The following is a 12,346-nucleotide window of genomic DNA, read 5'->3' as shown; positions in this document are numbered from 1 at the left end:
TAAAATACGTAATTGTCTTTACTCAGTAAAATTACATAAAACATTTATATATGAAAAGATAGAGTCTAAGAAAGTTTACTTTAAACAACACCTGGACCAAGATGCATTAGAAGACTATTTATAGAGGGATTTCAACCGTTTAAAGTGTTTACCCCGCTAAGACAAGGTCGAAAAAAATAAATTGAATAATAGAGTGAGTTGTAAAGTTTTTATTCAATTTTGATTCCTTTTGAACAATATTTTTATGAATAATTATGTACTATTTTGTCCACAAGGGAAATATTGCATTTATTGTCAGTTGTGAGAAACCAATGTCGTCTTTTCTTTGCACGATCTTCTTTGTTTCCGTTACCTATAATGTAATTATTATGAATGACGAACGGATTCAACAGTTTGGTTAAAGATACAGGTGTTCGGTACCACTGGCCACTTGGAAAATCTTGAAAAGGCATGATAATGGGATTGATACCTGCAAAACGCTTTCTTAGAAAAGATGTAAAATATACTTGATCATTTTGACTTTCTGAAACAGATGTGTCCGAACTTAAATGTTGAATTGTGTGTCCTAAGTTGATCATCATTTCTGTAAGTTTCCTAAGCACTGCTTTTGTCTTTTGTGTCGGAAACAAATAGAAAAACCCTCCATTAATAACATTTCCGTTTTTGTATCAGGTATGACAATCACTTCGTGTATTCCCCTTTTAGATACAAATAAATCCAATGGATTGTTCAACCATAAAAAGTCACATTCAAACAAAAATGTTTCAATATCTCTATCAAGTAAAAAACTTAAAATCTTTGTTCTGAGTATCATCAATCGAAGATATCCTGCATGACTGTACTGTAGATGCTTGGTGGCTAACTCATTTTCTACACTAATTGATATAACTTTTAATTTTGACGATGTAGATGAGAGATCTGATTGTATTTTATCGTTTGTTGTAATACTCAGTATCTGGAAATAATTGATATCAATGAACATTTTCTAGACTCAGTACGGGCTAATGTATGAGGGTTATATACTACTGTGTAAGAATATTGTAATACATTATGAAGTTATCGTTGACGGTGAATATTATGCTTTCTTTTCTGCCATCTTCGTGATATAGATGGGAAAAAAGAAAGGCGTTCTACTAGCAGCGTAGAAAATAGTTGTTTCATTATAGTGAATTAAGTCGTTGTCGTGTATAAATGGTATCCATGAAGATGGTGTTTTCTTCATTAAAAAAAAACAACAACAACAATAACAAAAACAAAAACAAAAACAAAACAAACAAAAAATATGAAAACAGGGAAGTATCAGATAGTGTCTTTTTCGACTATATACCAAGCTTTCATAAGTGTAAATGTAAAGACCACGTAATTGTTGGGTTGGCATAATGTACCAGATTATTTGCTTTGACCGTAACAAATTCAAAATATCAAATTGTGAAATCGCGAAATTGTGTTTGCTGTACAATATACATGTATTGCATGGATTATCCAGCATCATTCTAACAAAAAACATAAGAAATTGTAGATTCTACAGTTACAACTGAAAATAAAATAAAAAAATAAAATAAAAGATATATAGAAATTTTCGCTTTTAGTTTGTAAAACAGGGAAGTATCATATCGTGTCTTTTTTACATATCTTTCATAAGTGTTTGCTGTACAATATACATGTACTTCATAAACCAGCATCATTCTAACAAAACACATAAGAAATTTTAGGCTATAAAGTTAGCACTGAAAAAAAAGATATATAGAAATAGGAAGCCAAATACGGTTTCTACCATACAAATAAGGCCAAACATATATTTGAATAACTGGCATAGAAATAGTATTCATTTTCGCTTGTAGTTTGTAAAAATTTAAAGCAGTTAAGAGGAAAACTTCAATTAAAAATATTTCTGAATAAGGATTGAAACTCATATACTACTTAAACAACTAAAAGGAAGGATTACAGTTAAATTCAACGGGGTTTACAAATGAGATGGAATTAGAGAAATCAAATTTCGTGAAAATGAAATATAAATCCACATTTTCAGATTTTACAGTTTAAATTTTGATCACCACTACGATCTCTGAATTTACCCTTCACTCGTTTGGGGCGGACTGAATACGAAACCCACACCAAACGATCGCATGCACTCATTAAACAAAGAAACTACTATAAATTCTAAAATCGTAGATTTATGTTCGTTTTATCTTTATCAATATAATAACATTCTAGTATTATTTGTTTTGTTTTTGTTGTTGTTTTGCTTTCTTTTTTTTTCAAATCAAAAACCTTGTTAAATTGCGACTGACACAAGTTTCAGGACAGGGTTATTTTACCTACTAATGAATACTATCATTTTAAAGATCTAAGTCGTTACAATGACTTTAGTGAAGATATGAACAGTGTTACTCTAAGTGTTCTTCAAACTATAATGTTTTTTTCAAGAAGCTGGAAATATAAACCCTTACAGAGTACAAAAAAATATTACGGTGATCAGTTGGTTCGTTATGTGAATGTATGTATGTGTTAAAACTATTTAGTATGTCTACTGCCACATGAATAATCAGGACTTTGATTAGACAAATTATGTTCTATTCTATTCTTTTCTTAATCTTATTCAAATAGAACAAAACAAAGTAGAAAATGTTATGAATAACTGACCTATTCATGGATACCCATTTTCATTGTGTTGCAAAGCCAGTTTTTTGCTAAATTGGCGCATCCATCATTTACAATTGTAAACATAACAGTCTTCGAGGATATGCTCAATAATGCAATTGTTATCTTTTTATAAAGTGTCTCTTCCAATAAATTATCGTTGTGACTAGTCGATTCATTTTCGAAAATAAATATTTGTATTTTCTCTTCTTATGCGATAATTTGCATACTCATATTTGTAAGTCATTTTAAAATTCCACATGATAAAAAAAACAGAAGCGAAAATATAATTCCTAATATTGGAAATGGAATTAAACGTTTAATGTTCATGATTTCAATCATAAACATTACCTAATATCTGTATAACGAACAATGTCTTTTAGAGCAAATAATATGCATGGGCGATTTAAAAAAAAAAAGAAACAAATTGCAGAGATAATCCATATCGAAATAGAGGAATGAAACAACAAAATTGGCGCTCGTCCTGTGATGTTAAACGAGAGGCAACCAAAATTGGGAGTAGGTCAATATCATTGTTGAAAAAGGGAGGTTTTCAACTAAATTCTAGCTATTAGTAATGAACGAATTTGATTTCTCATTTATCAACTAACTTGTGATGTATCACACCAGTTGTTTCAATTCATGCCGCAAAGAAAAAAAAGTACAAACATGTTATTCTTTGGTTAAATTCTTGACTTCAAATCTGTATGTCACCATTATCTGATTGACTGTTGTGCCAGAGGATATTTTCAAAGGGTTCATTGTATAGCAAAAATGTGATTAGGGTATCAAATGTTTCCTTTAACTATAACCCATAAGGCTATGATTTAACACTAAATTGCAAGACGGTAGTATAGTGACCCCTGTCCAAAGGGGATTTAGGTTTGTTTCTCTTGTTGTTTTTAGTGTCACTTACAAACAGACACTTTCAGTCTTCATTTAGGTCTCAAAGTGTAACTGGCAGTAATTAAACACTACAAATAGACCATGATTTATCTGTTTTGTTTAAGATATTGTGACAAAATGAAAGTGCTCGTTTTAAAATGTGTTTTTTTTAAGAGTAATCAAGGGAACCAAGGTTATAGTGGTAATCAAAAGAATGTAATCAATGGACAAAGACCAGACACGAAAAACAGACATACACAACAAAGAACATATAGTAACTAAAATCATACATACAAAGTAACAAGAGAAAATGAGCAAATCGGACTCCAATAAAAACTGGGAGCATGGACCAGGTGCACCTGTAGGGTAAGCGTCCTCTGCATTTCTAGAAACACTCGCCGAATTGCTCATAAAAAATCAAGTCCGGGGTAAGCAAACGAGAAAAGGAAAACTACGACTCGTTGAATAAATCAGTTTTCATGGTGGAGATGGATACACCATAACGATCAACGAGTTTATGATGACGATCATGAAACTTCTGTAGTGATGACTTCAATCTTGTAGCAACATAACCCTATCCCATCAGCCTATTGTTAGAGTTCTAGCGCGATACAAAAGGTCTGCGTAGTTTCGGCAAGCTCTGGCATAACGTATGAGTTATGATATGAACACTCCATACGCAGGTGCTGAAGGGATGTTGCCACAGATGAAAGGAAAGTTGACAATTCTGAATGAAATGTCATCACGTTTGTCGTAAACTTTGGTCAAAAGTTTTCCTTTACCGTCGATTTCTAAGTGTAGGTCAAGATATGATTCTGACTTCACAGTGTCTGATTTGGAATTATTTCTTACAATCATACAACCTAGAAAAGATTGAATGTTAATTGAACCGTATTGTAAGGTAGAGAGATAATCATGAACTACGCATGTGTAATCAGTCAAACGCACATGTCCGATATTAAAAAAATGCTAATAAATCAACTATCGTAGGGAAAGAGAATAATACTGGATACCCAGACTGGGTACTGCAATACCTTACGGATGCAATGATAACATTAAAAGTATAAGAAACCTTTCAAGCAAATATAGCAATAGCATAAATGTGATAAATTTATCTGACAAAAATCCAAGACTGGAAAGGACTCATGTCCATCGTCACTATACGTCACCTAAGTTACATGATGTCTCCATAGATGGTCTCCTTTCTTTCATACAAAAACTCTTGGACTTCATAACATTAGAACCAAACTTTATTCTGTACCTCTCACTCTACTCCTGTTTCTGATCTCACGTCATCAATATACAGATTTGGGTTGCTCATAAAAAGTCAAGTCCGGGGTAGACAAACAAGGAAAGGAAAACTATGACCGGTTGAATAAATCAGTTTTCATGGTGCTGATGGATACACCATAACGATCCACGAGTTCATGATGACGACCATAAGACTTCTGTAGTGATGACTTCAATCTTGTAACAATATAACGCTGTTCCAGGAGCCTAATTGTAAGAATTAATTAGTAAGAAAAATAATGGCCTGCTTAGCCTGGTGCATTTCCCGTCACTTTGCAATTAAGTATAATTCAGCAATATGTAAGCTACATTATCGCAACTTCCCAACACAAGCATCACTTGCGTAATATTGTTTAATTAAGTATCGTAATATAAATAGAATAAGACGGAAGTCATGCAAAGTTATCTGATAAAAGAAATTAAATTAAGATAATCAGTTATTACTATAAAATATTGGACAATACAAGCTATATTTATATGATTGGTAAAGCAGTTGATCTTGAACTTGATTTAACTTTGCAATATTAAACTGACACAGTTTTAATTTGTTTTTTTCAAGATTTCCAAGGAAATAAATGTATCGCTGCATAATTTCAATGTCTTCACGTGATCTGGCAACATAACCCTGTTCATGAAGCCCTTATTTTAAGAGGTCTTACTAGATACAAAAAAGTATGCGTAGTTATGGCAAGCTCTGACATACAGTATGAGTTGTGATATGAAAACTCCATAGGCAGGTGCTGAAGGGGTGTTGCCACGGATGAAAGGAAAATTGACAATACGGAACAAATAGTCATCGCGTTTGTCGTATAATATGGTCAATAGTTTTTCTTAACCATCGATCTCTAAGTGTAGGTCCATATATGAGACTAACTGCATAGTGTCTGTAGTATCCTTTATCTCAAGTTCCATGAGGTAGATGTGATGTATCTCCGAAATTAGAACTATTTAAAGGTAATATGTCATCTATATAGCAGAAACTGAGATTAAAGGATCTATTATAATATGTTCCATCTTTTGGATCATATCAGCTATAAGGTCAGCTTTATAAGAGTGAGGAAATAGGTCAGCAAGTAGAGGAGCACAATTTGTTCCAATTGGAATGCCGACCGTTTGTTGAAAAATGCGTCCACCACACTGGACAAATATGTTGTCGATCCAAAATTCCACCATTTTGAAAATATCTTCGGTATATTTGGAATTGTTTCTTGCAAAGTGTTAAGTATCCCTATCGAAGATTACTTATTTGTATCTAGGGGTACCGTCCTTCTTATAGTAACGATTAATAATGTTTTGAGTTAGCTTCTAAGGGGAATACAAATATAGAGTTCAAACTGCCTGAGCTTGCCGAAACTACGCAGACTTTTTGTATCGCGAAAGAACTCTAACAAATAGGCTTCTGGAACAGGGTTATGTTGCTACAAAATTGAATTCATCACTACAGAAGTTTAATGGTCGTCATCATGAACTCGTGGATCGTTAATGGTGCATCCATCTTCACCATGAAAACTAATTTATTCAACTGATCATAATTTTCCTTTTCTCGTTTGTCTACCGCGGACTTGACATTTTATGAGCAACTCAGCGGGTGTTTCTAGAAAAGCAGAGGACGCTTACCCTACCGGTGCACCTGGTCCATGCTCCCAGTTTTTAGTGTAGCAACATAACCATGTTCCAGAAGCCTATTTGTTAGAGTTCTAGCGCGATACAAAAAGTCTGCGTAGTTTCGGCAAGCTCTGGCATAACGTTTGAGTTGTGATATGAACACTCCATACGCAGGAGCCGAAGGGATGTTACCACAGATGAAAGGTAAGTTGACGATTCTGAATGAAAAGTCATCACGTTTGTCGTAAAGTTTGGTCAATAGTTTTCCTTTACCATCGATTTTTAAGTATAGGTCAAGATATGAGGTTGACTTTACAGTGTCTGTAGTATCCTTTATCTCAAGTTCTTTTGGGTAGATGCGATGTATCAAATCCCCGAAATTAGGATTGTTTAAAGATAACACGTCATCTATATAGCGGAAACTGAGATTGCAGGATCTAGCCAAAAGATATTCTTTCTTTTTGATCAGATCAGCTATAAAGTAAGCCTCATGAGAGTGAAGGAATAGGTCAGCAAGTAAAGGAGCACAATTTGTTCCCATTGGAATGCCGACCGTTTGTTGAAAAACACCTCCACCACACTGGACAAATATGTTGTTGTTTAAAAATTCCAGCATTTTGTAAACATCTTCCTCTGTATATTTGGAAGATGATTTGGAATTATTTCTTATAAAGTATTAGGAATCTCTACCAAGAATTATATATTTGTATCTAGGTTTACCATCTTTTCTGAAAAAACAACGATGTATAATGTTTTTTAGTCGGGATTGTAACTGAGCATGGGGAATAGAAGTATACAGTGTTGAAAAATCAAAGGTTTTAATGCTGTTATATTCAGATAATAGTCTTGAACTGATTGTCTCCAAAAGATCTTTCCAATTTTTCAGGATTCATATTGAATTAATACCACTACGAGAGTAACAAGTGTTGTGGCAGAACTGCAGACCCTGTTTGACAGTTGTGAGTATAGAAGTTAAAAGTTTTGGAAGAGGTTTGGTGGTACATTTTGCAGATCCAGCTATGAAACGTTGTTTGTATAGATTCTTGTCCAGTACATGGACGGTAAATCACAATCATCGTCCTTGGTAGAGAGACCAAAAGAGGATAGCACAGATTTATGGTTTTCCACAATCTCTTCTTTGGAGAGAGTGGTAGCAGTATAGGTCTTATCACTGCTATTATTGTCTACGTCTACCTCTGATAATAAACATTGCATATAAAACGTTTTGCAGACAAAAACAATGTTGTTTTGGGCTTTGTCTGCTGGTACAACAACATATTTGTCATGTATAGTAGACAGTGTTTGTGCTACATTGGGGTCTTTGAAAACTGATGTAATCTTGGCACTCATTGACCTACTTAAAACTTTCATTCGTTTCAAAATTAAAGACCTCACGGCCTTTAATCGCTCTGACAGAGAATCAATGTCTTCTTGTTCTCGTTTTATCCATTTTCTTGCATAGTCCTCGAAGGCATCCATAAAATGTTATAATTCCAATTTATGGAGCGTGGTTCACGGTACTTGGGACCTTTAGAAAGGATATTTCGCAGAGATTCGTTTTCGATAATGGTTAAATCTCCCGTAACGACGTGACCAAAAGGACCATATTTGAATGGAGAGGTTTTGCAAGAACAGTCAGGTGGTTTAGCTTTGAAGTTCTCAATCTCGAGGTTCTGCAACAGTCTTTGATAATTGAAAATTTTGGATGCAATGGGTGAAGTATAGGAATATGAAATAATTGGTATGGATTTGTCTTTGAAATATGGGGGAAATTTGTTGGTAACGTTTTTGTGATGGAGGATGTTAGCCAAATGATTTGCATCTATACCTTTGTTGACAAACTGTAGTGGAAGAAATAATCGTTTTTCTTCATCTTGACTTTTCACACAAACTGGTTTAAAGAGTCTGTGGAAACCAATATCCAAAATTATGGCAACACGTCTGTAAAATGATGAGATGGGGTCAAAAACAGGAGTGTCAAGACTTGTTTTGTAAAGGGAGTGTAGTAGAGTGAGAGGTATAGAATAAAGTTTGGTTCTATTTTGATGAGTCCAAGAGGTTTTTGTATGAAAGGAAGGATACCATCTATGGAGACATCATGTAACTTAGGTAACGTATAGTGGGAATGTGAGAACATTGTTTAGCTTGATAATTTGATCTCAGTTTTTGCCATATACATGATGCATTGTCTCGAAGCATTCTGAGTTTTTGGGATGTGATGCATCACATCTACCACAAAGAAATTGAGATAAAGGAAACTACAGACCGACACTTCTAAGTAGCCTCATATCACGACCTACACTTACAGATCGATGGAAATGGAAACATCACCCAAACTCTAAGAAAAACGCGATGACTTCTCATACCGTATTACCAACATTCCTTACACTATCCCTTCAGCACCTGCTAATGGATTTTCATTTCGTAACTTATACGTCATGCCAGAGCACGCTACAATTACACAGACTTTTTGTACAATGCTAAACTTCGTAGAATTAGGTCTTTGGATCAGGAAACAGAATCGATTTTTTCGCTATGCTATATTATTTTTTCCTTCGACATTTTATGACAACTCGGGATGGTGACTGTTGTTTACTCTACCGGTGAACCTGTTAATGCTACAATGTACAGTGGACTTCAGGTTGATATTTCTTTTGTATCTTTGGGTGCATTATGTTTTTTATATTATATTTTTCCTATCTAACTTTTATCCGTAGAACATACCCAATGGATTTCCAAACGCATCTTAGTTCCCTTGATTACTCTTTCTCAGCGTTTCCCCTTCGAAAACATTTTGCAGAAAACATTAATAAATTAATCTGATACATATTATCTTCCCTAATCGTAGTGTATGCTAAGTGAAAATAACTCCGAAGAACAAGAGCCTGTATTAAAATTGGTTCTATGTGCCCAAAAACTATAGTATTATATTGAATACACCGTAACAAATTCCCTGCTTTTAACAAATGTCTGCAAATAATCTGCTAGATCTCTTGACCCAACAAAATTACAAAAAAAATATTTACTCAATCTTATAATACAACGAGAAATGTACCAAGTACCTATCACATTGTAGAACCTGCTGTAATATTCAGTAGGAGTAAAAAAAACTGTGCGTTCCGTCAGAGGAGGCTTAATTACCCTACCATACCCCGTCTGCCCATGTCCAGTGGCAATCAAAGTTCGTCGACCCAATTATCCTTTTATTTCATGTTCATTTTATCATTCATTTCATGTTCATCGCCCGGATATAGCTAAAATATTGCTGCTTAAGCGTAAAACACCAGCAATCAATCAATTAATTTCTACTTGCAGCTCAGCTCTTGGATCGTGTAAACGTACCTTTCTATCGTATATCGTGTATCGCACATCATGTTTCGTACATCGCGTATCCTACATTGTATATCGGAAATGGTACTTTGAAAATGTTAAAAATAACGAATGTTTCAACTTGGTCACTATGTATAATTTGGTGTTGTCGCAATGTTTTTTTTCGAATTGTTTATATTTTGAAATTATAACTACTACTATTTAAAGTTAAAAATAGTTGTAAATGTAATGAAATATCCTGTTCATATACCTCATGTACAACATCTTAATATTGTATATATAGAAATTTCTCCGCAATTATGCATGTGCATGTACCTTAACATTAAACGGGCTGCAATGTGCATCTAACTCGGATTTATTTCCTGTATATTATGTTCTATCATCACTAAATCAATTTGACCACAATAAAATACCGTCTTATATCAGCTGCCTCACATCTGAAAAAGAATACTTGCAATGCATCCAAATATTGTATTAATCGACACATCTCGGACAATGAATCTTAAGTATTGAAAAGAGAGAAATCAATATGCATCTAAATGCAACTTAAAAAAATGGTTCTATTTTACCTTATCTTTCTGAAAACTTATTGTCTAGCTGTCCTCTAACAGAGCAATATAGTTTTCAATGCCCTACATGTAGTGAAAATTACCAGTTTTTTTTTTTACTAAACATAATATCAAGAGTTAAACAAATTTTCAAAGTTATGACATCCACCTGGTGTACTACATTTTTCATAATATGAAACATTGTCACAAAATGTTTTTTGAATTTTGATGTTTTTTATCGAAAAAAAAAAAACATTCGCAATATCCTGTGTACAGTGAAAATTGGAGAGGGTCTAAAACGCGAAAGGATTGAAAGAGTAGTTAAGGAACCAAGATTCTCGCGGAAATCTAGTAAAGAACACAGATTTTTGCTTCTTTCAAAAGACATATCCAAAAAAAGTACTATACATGTAACTAGTAACAAAAGGATTCTGAAACGCATTTATAATATTCATTTTCTCGGATAAAAAACATTAGAAAACATGTTATTTAAGTTCCAAACAATTGACCGGAAGGATGTAAAATTCACTCTTACGGCGAACAAAATTTCATCTTTGATCTTAAATTCATTAAAATTCATATGCTCGGTCATTTATTATTTATATATTCTGAAAGACAATTTTATTTCCTATCTAATGATAGAAAGTTTTTGGTGAAAACCACAATCTTGACCGGAAGGGTGCCCTATCAGAGTGCGGCGTCGGCAAAATTTTTACGTTGATCTAATATGAAGTTTTACAAATTAAAAAAAAGTCCGGTCAAAAACAATTTATGGAAATGCATTGAAATTACTATTAGATAATATCAAATTTTTGTTTTGTGAAGTATTAGTGAAAATCATTAATTTGTACAAGAGTAATCAAGGGAACCAAGGTTATAGCGGTAACCAAAAGAATGCAATCCAGGGACAAAGACCAGACACGGAAAAAAAGACATACACAACAAAGAACACAAAGCAACCAAAACCACACACACAAAACAACAAAAGTAAATGAGCAACTCGGACTCCACTAAAAACTGGGAGCATGGACCAGGTGCACCGGTAGGGTAAGCGTCCTCTAAGCTCATAAAATGTCAAGTCCGGGGTGGACAAACGAGGGAACGAAAACTATGACCCGTTGAATAAATCAGTTTTCATGGTGCTGATGGATACACCATAACGATACAATTTCAGTTTCCGAATCGTTGAAATCTTTCACTTTTTAAAAATTCAAACTTGCAGTCAAACATTTCAGATTTTATCATAAAAATATTCTTTCGAATTAAATGATATAAGTCAGATTTAACATAATCTTCGGTAATCTTCAATGCGGTATATAAAAGGCAATCATACCTCAGTATGGGTCACACAAAATTAATTAATGAATTAAATTATTAAATTTTCTTGTATGTTATTTCAAAATTTATAACTACGGAGATATCCTGCACGTGGCTCGGGAATAACTGGCGTAGTCCGCCATTAAGCTTTATTTAAAATGCCATTTAAAGTTTCCTGCCTGTTTTACCTTCACAACCAACCATACCGTCAATTGCATTTGGTTTCCAACATTCATAATTTATTTTTAGTTTAAGCGTAACCATCCTAATGTTTTAGGAGCAAAACCAATTTTATTTTTTGGGAAAGACGAAAAATATTGGGTAGATGCGATGTATCAAATCCCCAAAATTAGGATTGTTTAAAGATAATACGTCATCTATATAGCGGAAACTAAGATTGAAGGATCTAGCCAAACGATATTATTTCTTTCGGATCAGATCAGCTATAAAGTCAGCCTTCTAAGAGTGAAGGAATAGGTCAGCAAGTAAAGGAGCTCAATTTGTTCCCATCGGAATGCCGACTGTTTGTAGAAAAACGCGCCCAACACACTGGACTAATATGTTGTGGATTAACAATTCCAGCTTTTTGTAAACATCATTCTCTGTATATTTTAAAGATAATTTTGAATTATTTCTTAAGTATGAGGCATCTCTACCAAGAACAATATATTGCTATCTAGGTGTACCATACTTTTTGGAAAACAACGATGGATAATGTTTTTAAGTCGGGT

General features: G+C 33.8%; 1 long non-coding RNA gene across 1 annotated transcript; it reads right to left on the bottom strand.

Moving 5' to 3' along the window:
• LOC148613125 (uncharacterized) lies at positions 1–2,978 on the bottom strand. Its single transcript, XR_015923228.1, has 2 exons — positions 2,644–2,978; positions 1–955 (listed from the first exon to the last, which is right to left on the bottom strand). It is a non-coding gene; the product is annotated as an uncharacterized LOC148613125 (long non-coding RNA).
• Between the last annotated feature and the right edge of the window lie 9,368 nt (positions 2,979–12,346).

The sequence above is a fragment of the Perna viridis genome, chromosome 6, assembly GCF_037379345.1.
Source record: "Perna viridis isolate PV_CMFRI_1.1 ecotype Kerala chromosome 6, ASM3737934v1, whole genome shotgun sequence".
In the NCBI taxonomy this organism is placed as follows: domain Eukaryota; kingdom Metazoa; phylum Mollusca; class Bivalvia; order Mytilida; family Mytilidae; genus Perna; species Perna viridis.
The sequence above is the reverse complement of the archived record's forward strand: the minus strand, read 5'-3'. Positions and strand labels throughout refer to the sequence as shown.